General features: G+C 30.5%; 2 protein-coding genes and 1 pseudogene across 2 annotated transcripts in view; 2 read left to right on the top strand and 1 right to left on the bottom strand.

Annotated features, from left to right (window-relative positions):
- LOC125856610 (disease resistance protein RPP13-like) overlaps nt 1-21,834 on the top strand; it is a 228,901-nt gene that overhangs the window by 177,298 nt on the left and 29,769 nt on the right. The gene's annotated exons all lie outside the window — the stretch shown is intronic.
- The window catches only part of LOC125856617 (disease resistance protein RPH8A-like), a 227,377-nt gene that overhangs the window by 175,660 nt on the left and 29,883 nt on the right, over nt 1-21,834 (top strand). The window lies entirely within an intron of this gene.
- Nucleotides 16,373-19,072, bottom strand: LOC125856611 (putative disease resistance RPP13-like protein 3; annotated as a pseudogene).

The following is a 21,834-nucleotide window of genomic DNA, read 5'->3' on the forward strand; positions in this document are numbered from 1 at the left end:
TTAGTTATTCCCCTTGATAAAAAATAATAATAGTAATAAATAAATAAGTTTTTTTTACTTAGTTAAAATTCCATAATTGGTTAAAATGAATGAGTTCTTTTACTTTATTAAACTTTTCAAAATTAGTCAAAGTTGTGTGTTCTTTACTTAGTTAAATTTTTAAAAAATATTTAGTTAAAGTAACTGAGTTTTTTTACTTCGTTAAAATTTCAAAATTAGTCAAAAATCATTTTGGTCAAATCGCTGGTCAATCGCGAGTTAGCGGGCATTCCGAGGGCCTAACACCTTCTCGGAATGTGCATTGAACTCGAACTCTTGTTTTCAATCGATTTTATCTGTTTGAATCTTTTGAAAAACCCTTATATTTTTCTTGATTTTTTACTAAAAATTAAGTGGCGACTCTGTCCTTTTGGAAATCCGATTTCTCTTAAACCATAAGTTTAATCGATTTTTCGAAAACTAAGTCATTTTCCTTTTACATATATCTTTTTAAATAAAACAGAAAAAAGTCTTAAAAAAATAAAGCAACTTCAACAAGCACAGTAGAACTTGTGTAAAATATATATTGAGAAAAGATTAAAAAAATTGAAGCATCTTCAACAATAATTACACAACTTGTGAAAAAAAAATATTTGTTTTTATTTGTTCATAATAATTTTTTTCTATTTGTTTGTTATAATGAAATTAGTATCCGTACCCGCACGATGTGCAGTTTTATTATGTTAACTTATGACTATGATTTTATTTGGTTAATATATCAGGACATTGAGTTAAAAAATATCTAATTATCATCTTATTTTTCTATACAATATATTCAATTATAAAATTAAATTTAAAGAAAATAAATTTTAAATGCACTCATCAAATATAATTTTTAAACTAACTTTTATGTCATAGTTTCCTTTTAGTTTGTACCAAAAAAACTTTATGAGTTTTGTAGCAATTGTGTCATATATTTTAGATAGAAAATCTTTTATAGCAATTACGTAGTAACAAAGTGAGAAAACAGCCCGCTATACTATAAATACTAAATAAATAATTATCGATGTTTAACAAACTTTTAAAAAAAAAGTAAATTGTATATATCAAGCAACTATAATCAGATAAATTCTTTTCAAATAAACAAATGGTTAATAGGTCCTCACTAACTTGTTTAGAATGAGTGCACAACGTAACGCTTTGATCCAAGAAGCAACAATAACATGCATATCAAATTAAAAAATTGTTACTTCAATTCAATTTATGTATAAGCTTGTAACATCCGACTCAAATAAAGCATCATGTAATAAATCAAAATTGAATGTTCTAAGAGTTAAGCACATAATAATCGCAATAACTTATATTAGTCCATTGAAATATTTGTATAGTTGAATCTATTAGGATTGAAATATGTTTATCTCTTAAATCCTCAACAAAATTTCATCTGTCTTCTCAAATGAGAAATAATTTGGTATTTTTTGAACAACAAAAAAAATATTGATCTTATCTCCATTTTAAGAATACATAATTTTAAATTTTGTATGTGAATCTAGATCAATTCAACTTCAAACAAGTCTTATCCTTCAATTTTTTATGCATTTTTTCCTTATTTTTATTTTCAACATTAGCAATTAGCAATTATTTAATTGGTTACTAACATTTAAAAAACTGAAAAAGAAACAATTTTTTATGCATTTTGTTATTTTGGTCGCAAAGATGTATATATCGCTGAAGGAATGGATCTTCATGTCAATTCAAATTTCGTTCAAATTTAAATTTAAATATCATATCAGTTTGTTGCTACGATAGATAAGATTTTGAAATACCATTGATGTGTGCACTTGATTTTCTTATTCTTTAGCCCATTATAATAAAAAAAATTAAAAAATCTACTAAAACATCTTCATCCAGAATTTTAATTGAGGAATCAATACAAATAAATAACTACAATAATAATAACAATAATAAATAGGATACTCACCATACGAAACTTCTACATATATTGTGGGACAACATTTGTACTGATTTTTAAGAATCATGTCGTTGTTGCATATGGCAACATAAAAAAAAAACATATGAATTAGAAAGCAAATTCAATGACAATTTTAAGCATAGATAACAAATTTGAATCTTTTGAAAATACTTACAGAGAATTTTTGATGATATTGTTGTTGAATGTGGGAACACAAACTAAATTTAACCTGAATAAAGTAGCAGTTTGTAAGGGATAAAACCAGTAATTTTTGTTTTTTCGCAACATGGCAGTTATTTTAGGCAGTTTTTTTTCCCTAACTAATTTTGTTTCCGTTTCTTTGTTTAGGCGTTAGGGATATAGATTTTTTTTAAAAAATTAAGAAATCAATTCAAAATAATTTATAATCTGATAACTACTGCAAGTTTAAATTTGAATTCAAAATTAGACATGTATGCATCATGTGCTTTATTGTTATTTTCAGATTTTAAAAAATATCTTATTAATATTTTGTTGATTAATTTTTAGAGTTTGTATATAAGTTGGAATGTAATAGGAAGTTTTGAAACTGCATTTAAATTCTTGTTGTGTTTAAAAATATTAATAAGGAAATATGGCAAAGTTTATAAATTTTTTTTTATTTAAATATTGAATATTTCCTCCATTAAATGGTTTTAAAAAAATAAATTTAAAAGTTATATATTGAGGACATATGGGATTGTCGTTTTAATTTTAAAAAAAGTTTATAAATATGTTTTTTTTTTTTAAATTTTGAATTAGTGGTATATTAAAAAAATCAGTTTTTTACTAATTTATAAATTGTATTTTAAAAAAAATCTGTTTTAAAAAATTCTGATAGTTTTTTTAGTGATTGCAATTTTTATTTTTATTTTTAGATTTTTATATTTTAAATTAATTTTAATAATTCACAAATTCTTTTTCTGTGTGCTGACACGTGAAACTTTTTCTTCTCCTATTATATATAGATAGATTTCAGATTTTAAAAAATATCTTATTAATATTTTGTTGATTTATTTTTAGAGTTTCTATATAAGTTGGAATGTAATAGGAAGTTTTGAAACTGCATTTAAATTCTTATTGTGTTTTAAAATATTAATAAAGAAATATGGCAAAGTTTATAAATTTGTTTTTTTTAATAAAAATATCGAATATTTCCTACATTAAATGGTTTTAAAAAAATAAATTTAAAAGTTATATATTGAGGACATATGGAATTGTCGTTTTAATTTTAAAAAAAGTTTATAAATATGTTTTTTTTAAAAAATATTGAATCAGTGGTATATTAAAAAAATCAGTGTTTTACTAATTTATAAATACTATTTTTAAAAAATTAAATCTGTTTTCAAAAATTCTGACAGTTTTTTTAGTGATTGCAATTTTACAGTTTTTTAGTGATTGCAATTTTGATTTTTATTTTTAGGTTTTTATATTTTAAATTAATTTTAATAATTCACAAATTCTTTTTTTTTTGTGCTAACACGTGGCACTTTTTCTTCTCCTATTATATATAGATAGATAATTTAGGATTCATTAAATTGATTACAATTGTCCGCAATCCTAATTGTGCATATTACATAATATCAATCTAAATTTAATGGAGCGGTATTATTTTAAAAAAATCCAAACGTACCAAATTAATTTTAACAACTCAAGTTTCAATTGATTTGGAAGAACGAGCTAATTAGTCAAAAAAAAAAAAAATATCGATGAGATTTTTGGAGGCCTGTAGCAAAAGGCTTTATTGATTTTTCTCTTGAGCCATTTTTGTCCTTTAAATGGTGACACAACTTAGAAAAATCCAGCGTAAGCTATTGGTTGTGGTAATGGTAGTTAGGGTATTAAATGTTGTTAGCTTATATGTGTCCACCATAGGTCAATGGACTAGGTTCCTTGACAAAGTTAAGAACATTATCGAAAGTAATGCTTAAAGTAAAGGACAAGGATGTTTACGTGGAAACCTCCTTGCTCAGAAGATAAATGTTGAGAGAGAAGACTTTTGCATTTCAAAAATCATGTTTGCAAAAAACTAGGTTATTTCTTATCAAAGTGATCAATATAAGATGGATAAACGTAGCCTAGTGAAACTCCATTGGCTGAGAACTATGCACCTCTTTTCCCGTGCTCACCAATCACCACAGTTGTGGCGGTTTTATTGTTGTTCCATGTTGTCTGTCTTGTATGTCTGTCGCTCATGGGATCAGGTACCTCTACCAGATCTCATAGTTTATTAAATCATCAATAATTTCATAATATAATAAATACTATCTAGTAATTATGTTTTATCATTTACCCTACATATTTTTTATAATAAATTTATTATGCATCCTACTTTTCATGTAGTTTATCCTTCAAATTATCGATGTGTGACAACATGTAGTGACCGAAAAACAATATATTCTACTAAACATTGTATTCATCAAAAAGATAAAATACAATATAATATATACAACACACCATCATATAATATAATATAATATATATCTATATATATATCTATATTACCTTAAAAGCATAAACTCTTAACTTGAATGTTAAATTACTATAATATCCCTAACTTAGGTTGTGACTTTTTCAATGAATTGACTTTTTCGATGAGTTGTGACTTTTTTCAAAGGGTTGTGATTTTTCGATGAGTTGTGACTTTTCCAAAGAGTTGTGAATTTTACAAAGAATTGTGACTTTTTCAATAAGTTGTGACTTTTCCAAAGGGTTGTGAGTTCTCGAAAAGGTTATGACTTTTCATATAAGACACAAAAAACACTGTTATATTATAAGTGGGAAGCTTCCAAGTCAAAAGTTGGATTACAAAAATATCCCTATAAAGTCATAATAGTATGGACAAAAATATAAATACACATTAATAATTATAATAAATACGATCATTTTCTTTAAATACTATTATTATATATTTATGGACAAAAATATATATACACATTAATTATAATATATACTTTGCCTTAAGTCCGCCAATAATTTCTTAACATTATTGTACACAAATGTAAATTTACTATACAAGTTCATATAGAAAAGCAACTGCACATTGGTATGAATACAGAAGGACAATATTTACTATACAAGTGATTCTTAAATTAAAGTTACTGCATATTCATGGTATGAATACAAATGGACAATCACATTTATATTTAATAAGTGTAATAACTCTTCCATTTCCCCCTAATGCATGAAGATAACCACAGAAGCTAAATAAATTAATATTCCTCCATTATTCATTAATTAATGCACATTATCCTATATCGCATAGTTGTGATTGAAGTGGATTCTTTTTATCTAGCTATTGAAAGAAATGTAACTTTAATTGCAATGTTCTTTTCTAACCCCCTAATCAGTTGAATTTCACTGCTTTAAAAATAATAATCTGATATTTTATTATCATACTTGAATTTATGCATATTATGTGGTTTTGTTATATGCATACAATAGTTTAGCACTACAATATTTGCTGTTAAATGTGATTAGCAGAGGAAAAACTACAAACTTTAAGGTTTACCTTTTGCGATAGAGAATATATTACTAAAACAAGAAATTTTTGCAATGTAAGCTTGAACTGCTTTTGTTAGTCTTCATCTATTTTGTTTAAGTGGTTTTATTCTATTCTAATATTAATAATGATACTCTTTTCTTTAGATTTTTGAAGTCCTTATGATCTTTATATTATAAATTACTAAGCACAAAATTTGTATTATTTTTATCTAAATGACATGGTTATTCGTATATTTGTAAAGGCATGTGTTTGATCCTTCAACTTCTATGGTTTGCGTGACTTGAAAGTATAACAAAGGCCATAACAGGTTCATTGTCTTCAATTTATTTATCCATAAGAGAGAAGAAGAATATTGAGGAAGGTGTACAAATCAAATACCAACGCTGTATTTACATTAATAATCAAATTCATCATTTCTAAATTATCTTTAGCAAGTATAGTTTTTTTTTTTCTTTTCAAAAATTGGGGGTGGGGAAGGGGAAATGGGGGAGAGGATTACAATGTGTAGACTCAAATCTTCTCCAACAAGGTGGAAGTTCAGATAACCAACCAACTAATCTACTAAGATTTTCCTTAGCAAGTTCGGTTCACTGCTTTAAACATAGGATATTTTGTATGTAATATTTATTTTGTATACTAAAACATACTTCTAAATAATATAACCACATAGTTTTATTTTGAAAATTACTTATTAGAATAGAGTATGAGAATACCTAATTGGTTGTTTCATATTTTATCTATCTATCTATATGTATGTATATTGTTCTACAGTAGAAAATAACAAAGTTACAAGTTGAATTACTAAAATAATTTTAAGTTTTTGGATAGATATTAATACCTGTAAAAGGGCTATGTTTTATTCAACATGCATTATTCTCTTAGCATTAATGTACAAAAACGTCAAGTAAAATGAAAGTTAATGTATATTTATAGGAAATCAATAGCAAATTTATTTTCAATAAGAAGAGTTTTAGATAAATGCTAACGTGTAGAAATTAATATCTTTAATAGTAAATAGTAAATCCATGACAAAGTTAATATAAAATTTTTGGAGATAATTGTAGCCATTATCTAAATTTAATAGGATCCCAAATTAATAGCAACTTAATTTTTTTGTGCATTTATCCTTGAATGATCATATTTGTGAACCGTGGAAAGAAAGTTTACACATAGGGAAGTAGAGAATAATGAGCTAAAGGTGAAAATTTATTACAATTATTTAGTTATAATTAAAGTAGTGTATAAATCATTATATCATGACATTTTGGTTAAATATAAATATTAATTCAAGAATACTAATAGCAAGTAAAAGCTAAAAAAAATTGAGAGATGGAAAAACATGTAGAGTTGATGAATGTCGAAATTAGAATAATCATCTCATTCACCTTCTATCACCTTTAAATTCCATGGTTGTACACTATAAATTTGGTTTAAAATACTTAAGAGCATGTATGCAGTTTAGGTATATATTATTATTTTTAGTACACATTAAGTAATGACATATGTTACGTATACACGTGCAAAGCACGTGACCAAGACTAGTACATTATAAAATAATATATATGAATCATCCAAACAAAGTGTAAGTCAAGAATCAAGATATAAGCAAGACTGCCAAAATTTGGACGATCAATACGAAAGTAATATATATAATGCACTACTTCTTTGCCGGCATATGCATTGGTTAAAAACCAATGGGGGCATGTTTGGTACAACGAAAGTTATATTTCATCCTAAATGATTTTCTAAAAAAATATTGTTCTCCAAAAATATTTGTTTAGAAAATGTTCTATGCTGTTTATGTTGGGATATATACTATTAATCACGTGTTTAGATATAGTATTTGTTATAGAATAATTATTTATTTATTTTAATAGATCATATATTCGTTTATGGTGCTTTTTTACTTATATAGTAGATCATTTAGTGTATAGAGTTTAAGCTTATACACAGGATTAGATCATCAGTTCTTTTAAGTATAAAGTTTTTTTGTTCACAATCTAAGATGGAAATTGGACATGTCATCGGTACGATTGTAGCACAAGATTATATGTAGTTTATCTTGATTATGGGAATGGTATAGTTCCAACTTCTTGTGCTAGTGCATTTTGTATGTATTGAACGGGACCGAGTAGAGATAGTTGCTTTAGACTGACTGACAAAAGCATATTCTCTAAACTATTAAATGTACTTATATTCTTAATCCTAATATAACTATTATGATCTGTATATGTTAATCATCGTTTTGATTTATTAAAAGGTGAGATTCTAATATGGGTCAATATTCCTGGTAGATTGGATGATGATAGTATATATTGGTGAAATAATAAGTTAGTTGATGGAATCCATGTCTCGATATAGAGATTGATGATATGTCTTTTTGAGAAGCTTAAAAGTTTTCATCGTGTCAAACCTTGCAAGTGGATTTAAGAATCCGATACATGAAATAAGTTAAGCAATGCTCTAAAGGAAATTGATCATTGAATTAAGTTCGTCAGTAATTTAATTTATTGATTAGTATCTGTAATCTTAACATGGGGAATTACATATGTGTCTAATGGGGAATTTCGAAATATAAATAAAGGAGTGCAATTACGAATTTCTAGTGGAATGATTTGTAATTTATTATGGTAAGAATAATTCAAATTAATTATTTGGAATTATTTTCATAATAGGAAGCCTCGGTAATTAATTCTGTGGTCCCTACCGTGCCCATATTTATCTAGAACTCAAAATTTATTGTAAAGGGAAAAAGGAGAAGTATGTGTCCCTCTATTCTAAGGAAAGGGAGAAGTATGTATCTTTCTATGTTCTAAGGCAAGGGAGAAGTATATCACTTTTTCTATTCTAAGGGAAGAAGGACATGACTTTTCTTTTCTAAGGAAAGGGAGATGTACATGTCTTTCTATTCTAAGGAAAGACATGGTATTCATTTTCCTTGGACTAAGAAGAAATCTCTATAAATAGGGATTCTTCTAACCCTTGAAAAAGATAATTTTTTCCATAAAATACTTGTCCATCCAAGTATTGAGAGGGTTCGGAAGTGAACTTGGGATCACTGTAGAAGACCGTAGAACTGTGGTCTAGTTTGTGGACTAGCTTATGAATTTGCTTGAAGTTTCTAGATTGTCGACTAGCTTGTGGATTCACTTGAAGGTATCGGCTCAAGCTTGAAGTGGTAATTCTGAAATTAAATTCAGAAAGTTTATATGCCCTAACATGATTGTACTTGTTCTAGTATAAACAATGTGTTGTCTATTATTCATGTAAGTTGTATGATTATGGTATGCTTCCGCTGTGCATATAGTTTTCCAACAGTTTAACCCGCCGGTGAGTGAAAAGTAATTTTTTAGAAAAAAAAATATAAAGTTTATTCATAATCATGTCTAAGTATTAATTAAAGTAGTATGATAACAACAGTGAGAAAAGTTGTTTCTCCCCTTTTAGTAGAAAATTACTAACAAGCATGTATGTTTCCCTAGGAATATAATATAACAATAGCAATAACATATTGAGTAAGTTAAAGTTCCACAAGTAGTGGGGTGTATGCAGACCTTAACTCTACCTTTATAGATAGAGGGATTGTTTTCGAAAGACCCTTGGCTAAAGAAAATAATTCTCAAAACATGTTTGAAAGAAATATCTTCAAGTGACAACTTCTTCTCTGTTGATTTAACACAAATATTATTTATATAAAAGACAAAATGAAGAAATTTTATGTAGGATTGGGATTTGTTTGTATATTTAGCTTTCCTATTATCAAATGCGCTTCACGTCTCTGGAGTCTCCTTGAGCTTTGGACAATTATAAATATGAAAACCTTTAATTAGAGGCATGGCACTTGTGGCTAAATCCCATCTTTAATTATCCGATCTATATGTTTGGTTAGTGCTACCATTAATACCAACTATAATTCTCTAACTTTTACGCTTTGACACCGCAAGTATATAACTTCTTTGGTCCAAACTATTTTTTTTTTGTATTAATCCATGATTGGATGTATGGCCGTTAGAATCCTCTGGGAATTTACATCCAGTTTTAATCAAAATGAAACAGAAAGCTGAATTTTTTTTAAGAAAACAAAAAGGAAACTATATCGAAGTAACCACATCCAAATGACATTTTGGATCGTGTTAGCACGGGTCATATCTATCTAGTCTAGTAATAGAAGAAACACTTTCAACATGGTTGTTTCTAGGCATTAAGTTAAAAGATCAAGGGTATTATGGTCCTCAAAGATATTGCACGTTTAACTTGCATAGAAATATTGTACTATTAGACTCATTATTTGGGCTTTCTTACCATCTTTAGAAAAAAAACCTACACTTTTTTACTAAATTACAAATTATGTCTTCTATCATTTAGTGCCGTGGGGTCCATTTAATTTTACACATTGACATATATACAATGATGACTTTACTGAGTTTCCACATATTTCCATTTTTATTATCTGCATACTAAATATTTTAATAAAATTTTATTATTTAGCTTATATATTCAAAATAATTATTTTAAATATTATATATATCATTAAATAACTATTTATGATTATTAGTAGTCATATTTATATTTTAAAGTATAATTAATAAATTAATTTTAAAAAATAAACTCTTAATAAATAATTTATCAAGAAAAACATCAAGTTAATTTAAATCAAGTATATATTTATTAACTCGACGTAAGTACTCAAATAAGATTTTACCTTTGTGAGGTGTAAATACAATTCATCAGTATTTAATTATTAGAGTTATATTCTACACACAATTTATCAACATAAAAGGATAAGAAATCATAACATGTTTTTCTTTGCAAAGTAAATTTTTTTTTAAAAGAAAAAAGTTGTATTGCTGAACTTTCCAATACTTTTGCAAGATCAATCTTCTTATTGAAAAATATTGAATTGCTTTTTATTATTAAAATGACCTTATGGAAAGAACAAGCAAAAAAAAAAACACTTCTTTCTTTTAAATTATGTGGTATAATTTAACCAAAAATATACTTCTTTTGTTTGATTTCTTGTGGAGTAAATTAACTAAATACTCTTTGAAATATTAGGGAATTTTACTTTGGGATAAAAGAAAAACTTAACTAAATATTGATATACTTCTTTTTACTCTTTGAGTAAAGTTCCTTCTTTTCTTCTCTTTTTCCATCTTCTATTGTTTGTTAGTAAGATTTTGATCAATAATATATTTTTTCAAATTAATCTATTTATGATCTGAGATTAACAATAGAGTGTATAGCAAGTTTGACATCTTCACTTTATTTAGAAACACTGAAAAGAATTTTGAGGAAGATGAATTCATAAGGTTAGAAATATCAAGTATTACTTCTACGTTGTCTTACAATGATTAAGTTTGATTACCTTATATTAAATGAGTCAAATTCATTTGATTTGACATTTTGTGCTTTTTAATAAATTATATTTGGAAGGTTTGATTCATTGTTTTAAAGTTATGCACAAGATCGATCTAATATTATAATGTTATAAATTCACCCTTGTTTTTTAAAGGAAGAAAATAGTAAGATGGATTCACTAAGGTTAAGTTGGTACAACATTTTAAAATAATATTTATTTAACTTTATAAGAGTTTTTACTTATTGACGTATGGGATACACACGTGTTGCGTGTGCACAGAGACTAGTTTATATAAAAGAGAGACAAAAAATACTAAATTGTGAACGAGAGATACTGTATACTATTTTTAATTTCATTTTAACATATAAAACATTGTCTTAAATGTGGATAAGCAAGAAAACATACAGTGACCAATCATTCATTCATTCATATTCATATATTATTATAAGTTGGAACCTCCTAACCCCAAAGTTGATTTACCGTTTTAACCCTACAATATTACTTAAATATTAATTTATTAAAAATCTTTATTAAATATTAATTTATTAAAAATTAAATTTGCTGTCAGCCCTAATTTAATTCTTTAGAAACGTATACCTCTTGTTCAACGTCCCTCCTGATCACTGTAACAGTCCTATATTTGCTGCTCAACCTTCCTTTTTGGAACGCTCAAGTTCCATTACTTAAATTATCTGTTCTTCCAAAACCTTTTTAGATACTTCACTCATCTGTATAAATGTCTCCAACAACATATTATTGTCCATTAATCTGTTTCTCTTTTCAGTGCCCGAATGAAATACATCATTATCAGGTAAATATTTTTCCTGCTCTATTTTTGTTGCATAATAGTTACACTCAATTATCAACAGAACTATGATCATGAACGAAGGAGAGGGCAATCAAAGAGTCCAGTGCACATTCTGATCGTAAGAATGATAACGCTTAGACTGGTCCAGTTCCATGTATTGTTTTCCATCACCATGCTTAGCCATCCCAAGCTCGCACATCATCAATAGTTTCTTGGGAAATAATGCCGCGAATTCTTCTATGTTGTGTCATTATCTGTGCACTGTTGTTGTTTTGTCGTTTCAGTGAAAGTATGCAAAGTGCTACAGTAGAAAATTTTATCCGGGATGATATGAACCTGTGATGGAAAACATATATTGGAGTTTATGCAGTTTTCAGTTCATTTTTATCTTCTTGACTGTTTTTTTTTTTTACTTTTAATCATTCACTTCTGTTAAATGTTGTTTTGTGGTTTTTGAACACTGCAGGTGTTTTACTTTGCTGTAGGGGACAATAGACGAGGGCGCTTTCTTAAGGTTAATCTACTTTCATGACCTTGACACTTTGCTTTTACTCTATTTTGTTGCTAATTGAAAATATATGTACACCCTTAGTTTTCTCGCACATTGCGATCAGTTTTACTTGATAGCTTTTAGTTTCTGCCAGGCAGAAATTATCATTCTCCTAGAGTAACCAATTCAACGCAATGTCAATCTAAGACTAAGAAATCAACTGTTTTACACTCCAAATATCAATAAAGATCTTTATCTCTACATTTCCCTCTATAACCATGTAATCATATCTGAAACTTAGATAATTACCGCATGCCCCACAATATCAGCAGATCATTAGAAGAGTTTTACATCTAACTAACACTCTTGGTTGAGAATCAAAATGATAACATTCGATTCTACATAGACGTTAAAAACCTTTAGTAGTAACTGAACTAGGATGAAAAGGAAGCCAACATGTCAAAATGGAGCAGTAAACACCACATACTCCATTGTGTTTGCAACCAACTTCATCCAGAATGTTCCATTGCATTAATTCTTAAATAATCTCTTCTTGCATAGTTCTTTGAGTAGATATATTTTATCAAGGACACTCATAAATGGATTCGCATCCAATGTAAAAACAACATATTTATGGGCTCTGAATTGACATTTGATAGATGGTATTGGTCCATGTAATGTGCACTAACAAATAAGATAGCAGATAATAGGTAACCAAACTGAGTTTACTTTGTTGCATCCTCAACGCTATTAAGCTTAAGCAACCTTTCTGTGAGACTGAGGAGTCATCTCTAAGAAGCTCTTGGTAGATTTATAGAACCTACTTTCCTTTTCAGTCTTCCTCCTTTTGTATTCCTTCACTGCAACAATTCATATTATTTTTAATAAAAACTGGTAAAGTCGTATTCCTCAGCATTAAGGACATGCTGGCAACCTTAAGAGAGAATTACAAACTAGGATAAAATATTGCAAGGAACCTAAAAGATCTACTATCTGCTCAACTTCATCTATACATTCCTCTTTACACCAAAATAAAAGGGATATAATACAATTCTATTTAACTATATGAATGGAACTAAACCTATCCGTAGAACATCTCTAATTCCTCTCTCTCCATAGTGTCCACCATATGCATGCTGGGATTACTTTCCACTACTTCTTTTGGCTCTTGCTCCCACCCCTCCTAATCCAACAGCTCAATAAATCAGCAATATGTTCTGGCACAGACCAGTTTGTTTCTGCAGGACTTAGAAATAGTGACCGATCTGTGAAATTAATTTGCAATGCAAAAACAGGTGGTTGTTAAAAGCTACCTGAAATATGATTCCAGTTGTGCCATTCCACTTTGGCCTGAATGGCCGACTGTATTCAATCCCAGCAGTGACACGTCCTATCGTAGAAAGTTTTATCTAGGATGATATGAACAACCTGTGATGGAAAACATATATTAGAGTTTATGCAGTCTTCAGTTCCTTTTTATCTTCTCGACTGTTTTTTTTAACTTTTAATCATTAACTTCTGTTAAATGTTGTTTTGTGGTTTTTAAACACTGCAGGTGTTTTACTTTGCTGTAGGGGACAATAGGCGAGGGCGCTTTCTTAAGGTTAATCTACTTTCCTGACCTTGACGCTTTGGTTCTGCTCTGTTTTGATGCTAATTGAAAATATATTTACACCCTTAGTTTCCTCGCACATTGCGATCAGTTTTACTTGATAGCTTTTAGATGGTCTTATATGAACGCTTTGTTTTTGCTCTGTTTTGATGCCAATCAAAAATTTATTTACACCCTTAGTTTCCTCGCAACGATCACTTTTACTTGATAGCTTTTAGATGGTCTTATATGAAAGTAGGTTGACGGGTTGTTTTCTTACTGCTGCCATAGTATTTTACTATTAAACAAACTCTCAAATGAAGACCAACCTGTGTCAAGTCTAATTTCAGACACTATTCTACATTCCCATTGAATTTAAATTTGCTAACCACCTTGAAATTAGGATCACCTCAATTAAAATACAGTTGTCAATTGTTTCCTAGAGGCTCATCCAAAGGTTTAGCGTAATGATCAATGAAGTGGGATAAAGTCAAGGGAGACCAAAATTCCTACCAGTCAGAAGGAGCAAGTCATTATATACATGGAATGTTCTCTTCGAGTCTGGCTTTTGTTTATAGCCGTGTTTCATTCTGTCCTATAGTTTCTCTCTTGTCTCTCTCTTCTTGTCCCTTTTTGCCTGTATCTCTCTTCTCTCTCCCTTTCATATATCCCTTGCCAATATATCTCTCCCGTTAATGGCCACACCCATGTTTCATATGGATGGTAATTGTCATCAGGAGCTTCTGCCAAGTCTTCATCCATACTCTTCAACAATGTCATGTTGAAGTACTTTGCCCACATGTATCCTTTTCGATGCTCAACTGAGTGCTGCTCATCCCCCGCACCTGTGTAAAGATTAATGTAAGCCATCTGTCGGGCACTGTCATACGCCCAGACATTTACCAACAGTTCCAAAACCCGACAGTAACAGTGCTGCTTCTAGTGGTCACAAACAATAAAAACATAAGAACTTATCCTTCTAGCCTGCATTACTTTGAAGTTTAGTGATAGCGTACGCTATTGCAGGTAGCATTTTTTAAGCGTCATATACTTGAGAAACAGAAACAGCTGCATGAATACTCAATTAAAGTATTGATTGCACTTGTCAATTGTTTCTTAGAGGCTCGCCCAAAGGTGTAGCGTAGTGATCAATGAAGTGGGATAAAGTCCAGGTACACCAAAATTCCTAACAGAGTCAGAAAGAGCACTCAATTAAAGTATTGATTGCACTTGTCAATTGTTTCTTAGAGGCTTGTCCAAAGGTGTAGCGTAGTGATCAATGAGGTGGGATAAAGTAAAGGGACACCAAAATTCCTACCAGAGTCAGAAAGAGCAAGTCATTATATACATGGCATGTTCTCTTCGAGTATAGAAAAAATCCTAATTCAAGAAGAAAATGATCAGATTATTTTAGCACAACAATTCTATACCTTACATTAGGAAAGTTTTACACTGATTCCAGCTGCTGAAGCAATTGGAAAAAAATCCTATACCTAACCAATCATTTAGCTTCCTCAGAAATTTATTTCCCAACCTCAGTTTGAGTGAAAATCAACAACAAAGACTCCTTTATTAACAGAACAATTAAACTATATAGGGAATTTAGCCTTCAGACATTCTTATCTAACCCATAAATCTTTCCAGAAAATAGAAACATACAGAATTCCAAAAAGATATTATTTTAACACAACAAATCTATACCTTACATTAAAAAATACATGATCTCCAAATGTCTAATTAAATAAACTACTATTAGCTATACTGCTGTTGATATATGCTGTAGTAGAAAATATAGCATTTGCGTCCAGTTAAGCTGTTACAAAATAAAACTATTGCCATAGAATGTCAACAGATTGTCCGCCAAGGACTTTTCCGTTTTGAAGTCGATACGTTTGCAATACTTCTATTATAATAATTTGTTACATTTTTATTGATTTACTTCTATTTGAAATTACAAACTTAGCAGAGAGGAAGAAGTTTTTGTTGTCATCAAGCTCCATGTCCTCATTGACAAAACAGTCGACAAGTGTATACACCATACCTTAAATTTCTATTATTCAATTAATCATGAACAAATTTTTGAGCAATTAGCTTAGCTTTCCTAATTATTTTGAAATCTAGATATTGTGATACTATGAAATTGATAATGATCTACTAGCCATCCTAAGGAAGACATATGTTGATCGAATTTCTCTACAACTATTACAAAACATCACTCTCCTTCGACGACAAGTTCTCGATATGTATGCATCTATAAAAAAGTGGAAGGTATTATTCCTTAAAAAGAAGGCGCAAGCTTTAAGGCATTAAATATTTTGTAACTATAATGTCGACATTTAAATTATGTGTTGTAACATATTTTAAAAAAACTATTAACAAGTTGAATACTTGATATATTATAAGAATTGTATAATTGAAGTCGTTATAGTATTAGTTTTCAAAACAATTCACTTGATAACAATATTTTTGTATGATGTGTCTTGCAATGATAGAATATGTTACACCGTTCATTGATTCAAGCTTATATTTTACACATCGTACACTTATATTTTAGAAGTATTTATACTAATTAGCATGGTATACATGTGTTCGAAAACTAGTTAATTAAAACATCACAAAATCATTTTTGGCAAAAACAATTATGTTCAAACCAATTACACTCATTCAAAAAGCTTAAAACAATAAGAAATCAAACACTAAAACCACTCTCACTGACAGCCCTGAATTTAATAACCAATCTCTTCAAGTGCATGGCAGAAGAGATATATATATATATATATATTCTTGAAAAGCTTCACCACTTATTATAATTCCTCTTCAACAACTCCACGTCTTTCATTCTCTCAGGAATCCCCTTTAAATTTGGACAATCATGGATACCAAGACCTTTAATCAGAGACATTGCACTTGTGGCTAAATGCCATGTTTCTAGCTTCTCAAGATCACCAAGAATGAGAAACTGTAGTTGACTGAAGCTGTTATCACTGCACAATATTTTTTTTCCTTCATAAGCTGCTTCATCTAATATGAGATTCCTTAGATTTGGCACCATTCCCAAAATAGGCATCGGATCTTCTGTCAGTCCTGAGTAGAAAAGAGCTATCATTGTGATGGAATTTGGAAACAGATCAGGCAGTTTCTCCATCACCCCTTCTAACCACAATTTCTGGAGCTTTTCACAACAATTAAAAAATTCAAGGGATGGGAATAATTGACCACCTCTACAAAACAATTCGAGAGTGCTAAGGTTTTTCAAGCTGCTAATGTTGTTTAGGGAGTAAGTTTTGCTAATATCAAACATGCTTAATTCTCGAAGATTGACTAAATCAACAGGGTCAACATCTTTCCATTGATCACAACTAACACCTTCAAGAACTTAAAGACTAGTGAGTTTGCTTATATGTACCAAAGGTTTTGAATAGTACCGAGCAACTAAATGTCTTAAATTTATCAGGTCAGCTGTCTCGCAGGGTAGTTGGCAAGTGTATCCGCCCGCATCGACAACATGTACCTGTAGATTGTTGAGGTTGCCAATGGAAGACGGAAGATCACGGATACCTCTCAATCTTAACAACTTGAGGTGGTACAAACTTCCTATGGCATCAGGTACTATAGACACATTCCCAACATGCATATCCAAGTACAACACATACAGATGTTGGAACACACTCCTGAAGTTTATATGACTCATCTTACGAAAATCGGGAACGAAGAACATAATTGATCTCAACTTTAAGTTAGAAAGATCTAGTGAGAGGTACCTTTCTCCTTGACTATGAATCACATGACTGATACATAAAGAGGATATGGAGTGGCTTCTTGGATCATAAATGTCAAAGAAGTTTACCTCCAATGCCTTTTGTATCGCAAGATCACAGAGTAAATCATGAACCCTACATTTAGTAACTCTTTCCCAAAATGTATAATCCCCTTGAACCAAGCTTCGTCTTATTAGCTCATTCAAGAAGCCTTCAGCGACATCCTCCAGTCTTTCTTCTCCTCTAGGTATGAAACCCTCGGCCATCCACAACCATATTATGTTATCAGCCTCGAACTCTTGATCTTCTGGAAAAATACCAAAGTAGAGAAAACACTGCTTGAGCACAGTTGACAAATCATTGTAGCTTAAGGATAGTATGTTGGAGATTTCAATAGATTTATCTTCTTTAATGTTCTTCCAAAGGTGATCTTTCAGCTTTTGCCATTCTTTTAGCCCCTTTTTATGTGAAAGTAGTCCGCTCAATACAACAATTGCAAGAGGTAAGCCTCTACACTTTTCCACCATATCCTTAGCTAGACTTTCCATTTTTGGAACCATTGCTCGAACATCAAGTAGTTTCCTACGAAAGAGATCCGAACTTTCTTCTTGACTTAGGAAACGAAGTTTATGAACAAAACCTCTGTCATCTGCTCTTTCAGCAACATCCTCTTTGCGCGTGGTAACAATGACTCTGCTGCCATTCTTGCCATCCGAGAATGCTCTTTTCAAACTCTCCCATGCTTCTCTCTGCCATACATCATCAACCACCACAATGTACTTGCGATCTTTCAATAGATCACGAAGGTAAATTTCTAGATCTCTTTCTGTCATCCTTTCCAACAAATCTAGAATTTCCTTAGTGCAACTTGGATGGATTTTATGATATTCCTAAGAAGATCCATTGTGTTGTAAACTTGAGAGACACATATCCAAGCGCGTGTAGGGAAGCTATTGAGTATATCAGGACTGGTGTAGAGATTTCTCGCAAGAGTGGTCTTGCCTAATCCGCCCATTCCATAAATGGAGAGGACACTTCGACGAGGCTCTGCTTTGAGAAGTTCAGCTAGCAATTTTTGTACAATATCCTGAAGTCCAACAAAAATGGAATCCTGGTCAACCACATATGAGGTAGTTCTCCTCAATGTTGTAACCTGATTACTTGGCCCTTCTCTTGAATTGTAATTGATATTTGTAATACCATAAGTCTCTCGTTTGCGAGAGATATCCATGATTTGTGGCAACATTGTAGAATTTCTTCTCCTTCCTACAGATGCAAGCGCAAGCCTTGAGAGGACTAGCACGCTTACCAGCCTCAAAGCTATAAGTCTCAAGTATAGCAACGGCATCATTAGCAATAGAGTTGATCTCAAACACCCATTGTTGAACTCTTTGATCTCCACTTTGCTTTAGTTCTGCATCTCTGAGGAAAGACTGTATGAAGAGTAGCTCATTTCTCAGCCATGTAACTTCATCTCTCAGATTTGTAAGCAGGGAAACTTGTTGTATTCGGAAATCACCCAATTTTTGAATTGTAAATGACACAAAGGCATCAGCCATCTTCAGGAATACTAGTTTTGATTGAAAAAAAGAAGAGGCCGCATATTGAAAAAAAAAGCCCATAGGTGGGTCCGTGGAACCATGCTCTTGAAAATTGGTTCTCAGGTCTAAGGTTCACGAGACGACCTATGGGTCGTAAAAACATCTACGGTCCGTGGAACTATGCTCTTGAAAATCATTAATTTTTTTAAAATAAAATTTATATATTTGTAAACTAGGTAAAAAATATTATAAGTCACAGTAATTGATAATTCAAAATGTTTAAAAGATCGATGAAAAATTTACGGTCAAAGATAGACTTGTTTGAATCTCGAAATTTGAAANCTCTTGAAAATCATTAATTTTTTTAAAAATGAAATTTATATATTTGTAAACTAGGTAAAAAATACTATAAGTTACAATAATTGATAATTCAAAATGTTTAAAAGATCAATGAAAAATTTACGGTCAAAGATAGATTTGTTTGAATCTCGAAATCTGAAAAGTGTCACATGAAATGAGACAGAGGGAGTTGTTCAAATGAATTTTTGTTTTACTATTAACTCATTTTTCACATTAGGTTCCTAACTCCGACCAAACAACTCCTAAAAGTTAAGTTCTTTCCTCTCTCATCAAGCGATTTGCCTCTGTCTTCTTTATTTTCCCTCTTTCTCTCCATTAGATTCTCAATTTCCTTTTGATATTCTCCTTAAGATTTCCCCTTCTCTTTTATTTTTCATATCTCCATCTTGTTAGAGCATCAAATGACTTTCTTTCATTTGTATTAAAACATACTTTGATACTGAGTTGATCAAATAGTTAATTGATCAATAATAGATATCATACATATGGATGCCGACTCAGTATCAAAGTGTGTTTTAATATAAAAAAGAGTAGAGTATTGAAAACACCTCTAAATCTGGCGCAAATTATTAGTTGCATCCTCAAACTATTAATAACCTTTCAAACACACTCTTTTTATTTTGTAACTAAAAGAATTTGTTTACCAAATGAAAAATGTACATCTCAAGAAAAGGAACAAGAACTTTATTTTGTGCAAAATATGCATATTTTATATCCATTTTACTTTATTTTTGTACACAAAAAATTTTATATAGGGAGAAAAGTCTATATATAGGAAGAGGGGCTTGTATATTGGAAAACAAGTTAGAAAATGGGAGATAGAGATATGCACTCAGACATAAATAGTGTGCTCAAAGGGTCTATTTAAGTTTTTAAAAAACGAAACATTTTGAAAAAAGAATTTACGATTAGACAACCATTATCAAAGAGGATAAAGTTGCAACAAGCTATTTGAAAGGTACATTTAAAAAAAAAAATGTATTATCTTCTTCACTATCAAATTTTGAATTACTCGACATAATAGGGGTCAAGTCTAACCCCCCACGTCAAAAGACTCACAATCTAAGGTGATGGCTTATAAAAAACAAAAAAATTAAGGACCAATAAGTATCATCACTAGGCAATTGGCGATGGACATCGTAGGTTGAGAATAGAATGAATTTCAAGAAAAATATAGGCTTTAAGTCACCCGTGATCTCTTAAAGTTATCCACAAAATTCACTTTGTTAGACACCTTAATTAAAATTTAAACCACGTAAAAAAAATGTATTAAAGCTTTTTGAAATTTCCCACTGAACAAACATTTTTTTTATTTAATTGAAGCAACTTCAACAACCATTATACAACTTGGGGAAAAGCACATAAAGAGAAAAGTCTTAAAAAATTAAAGTAGCTTCAACAATCATTGCACAACTTGTGGAAAAATAGATATTGATATATAATTGGAATAATGGATAAACTGTTGTACATAGTGTATGTGTAACATCCGGCAATTTGAAATAACTATGAAGAAACTGGAAATTTGAAATAGTCATTTTGGAAAAAATTTGAAATCTGGAAATTTGGTCAAGTATGGAAAAAAGTGAGTTTTTGGCCAACTTTGAGCAGTCATAACTCCTAGCTCAATATGATTTAGGTGTATTTTCAGTTATGTTTGCGAAGCTTGTGGAATTCTTTTTCCAACGCCGCTGAGTTTGCTTGATTCCGAGTTCGTATGAGTGAGTTATGCCCTTTGGAAGTTGGGCTGTTGGCAGGGCAGTTTAGTCCGAAATTGTAAGGGTATTTTGGTCTTTTCCCTAACCATTTCTTCTGATTATATTAAGGGTTTATACTGATTTTAAATCAGTTTTCCCTTTTAAAAGTGAGAGTTAGGGTTCTTGAGAGAAAAGGAAAGAAGAGGAGAAAGTGAAGAAGAAGCAAAGTTCGTCAAGATCGTCGTGGTTTTCGTCGGGGATGATCCCTATTAAAGTATGTGAGATCATAATGTTGGGTTGGTTCTTTCCCCCACACGCCAAACTCGTTTTAATTTCAAGAAAAGATTGGTTGTGTTTGTTGAAGTTGTTGTCTGTGGTTGTTGAAGTTGTTGGTTGTGTTGTTGAAGTTCCTTGTTGTCTTGGTACATGTTTCCGGTTGTGATTTCGAGTTGAATCTATTGTATAGTAAGGGGATTTATGATTCTAAGTGTTTGGGGCTGGAAACTTTGAAGTTAAGAAGGTTTAGAGTTGGAAAAAGGAAGGAGGAAAGTCGATTTTTTGGGGGACAAGGCTGAGGTGTCGCGCCAGCCAGCGCGCCTGTAACGACTCGAAAAATGATAGAGTGAAACTAGAGCCTCACATGTGAGTTTGGAGTCGAGAACTTAATGAAATGATTATATTTGAATTTGACCCAAAAAGTTCTTAAAAATGTGCTTCGGAAGTTACCGGAAACTTGTTTAGCTGTATATAAAAAGATCC

Source organism: Solanum stenotomum, chromosome 2 (genome assembly GCF_019186545.1).
Source record: "Solanum stenotomum isolate F172 chromosome 2, ASM1918654v1, whole genome shotgun sequence".
NCBI lineage: Eukaryota > Viridiplantae > Streptophyta > Magnoliopsida > Solanales > Solanaceae > Solanum > Solanum stenotomum.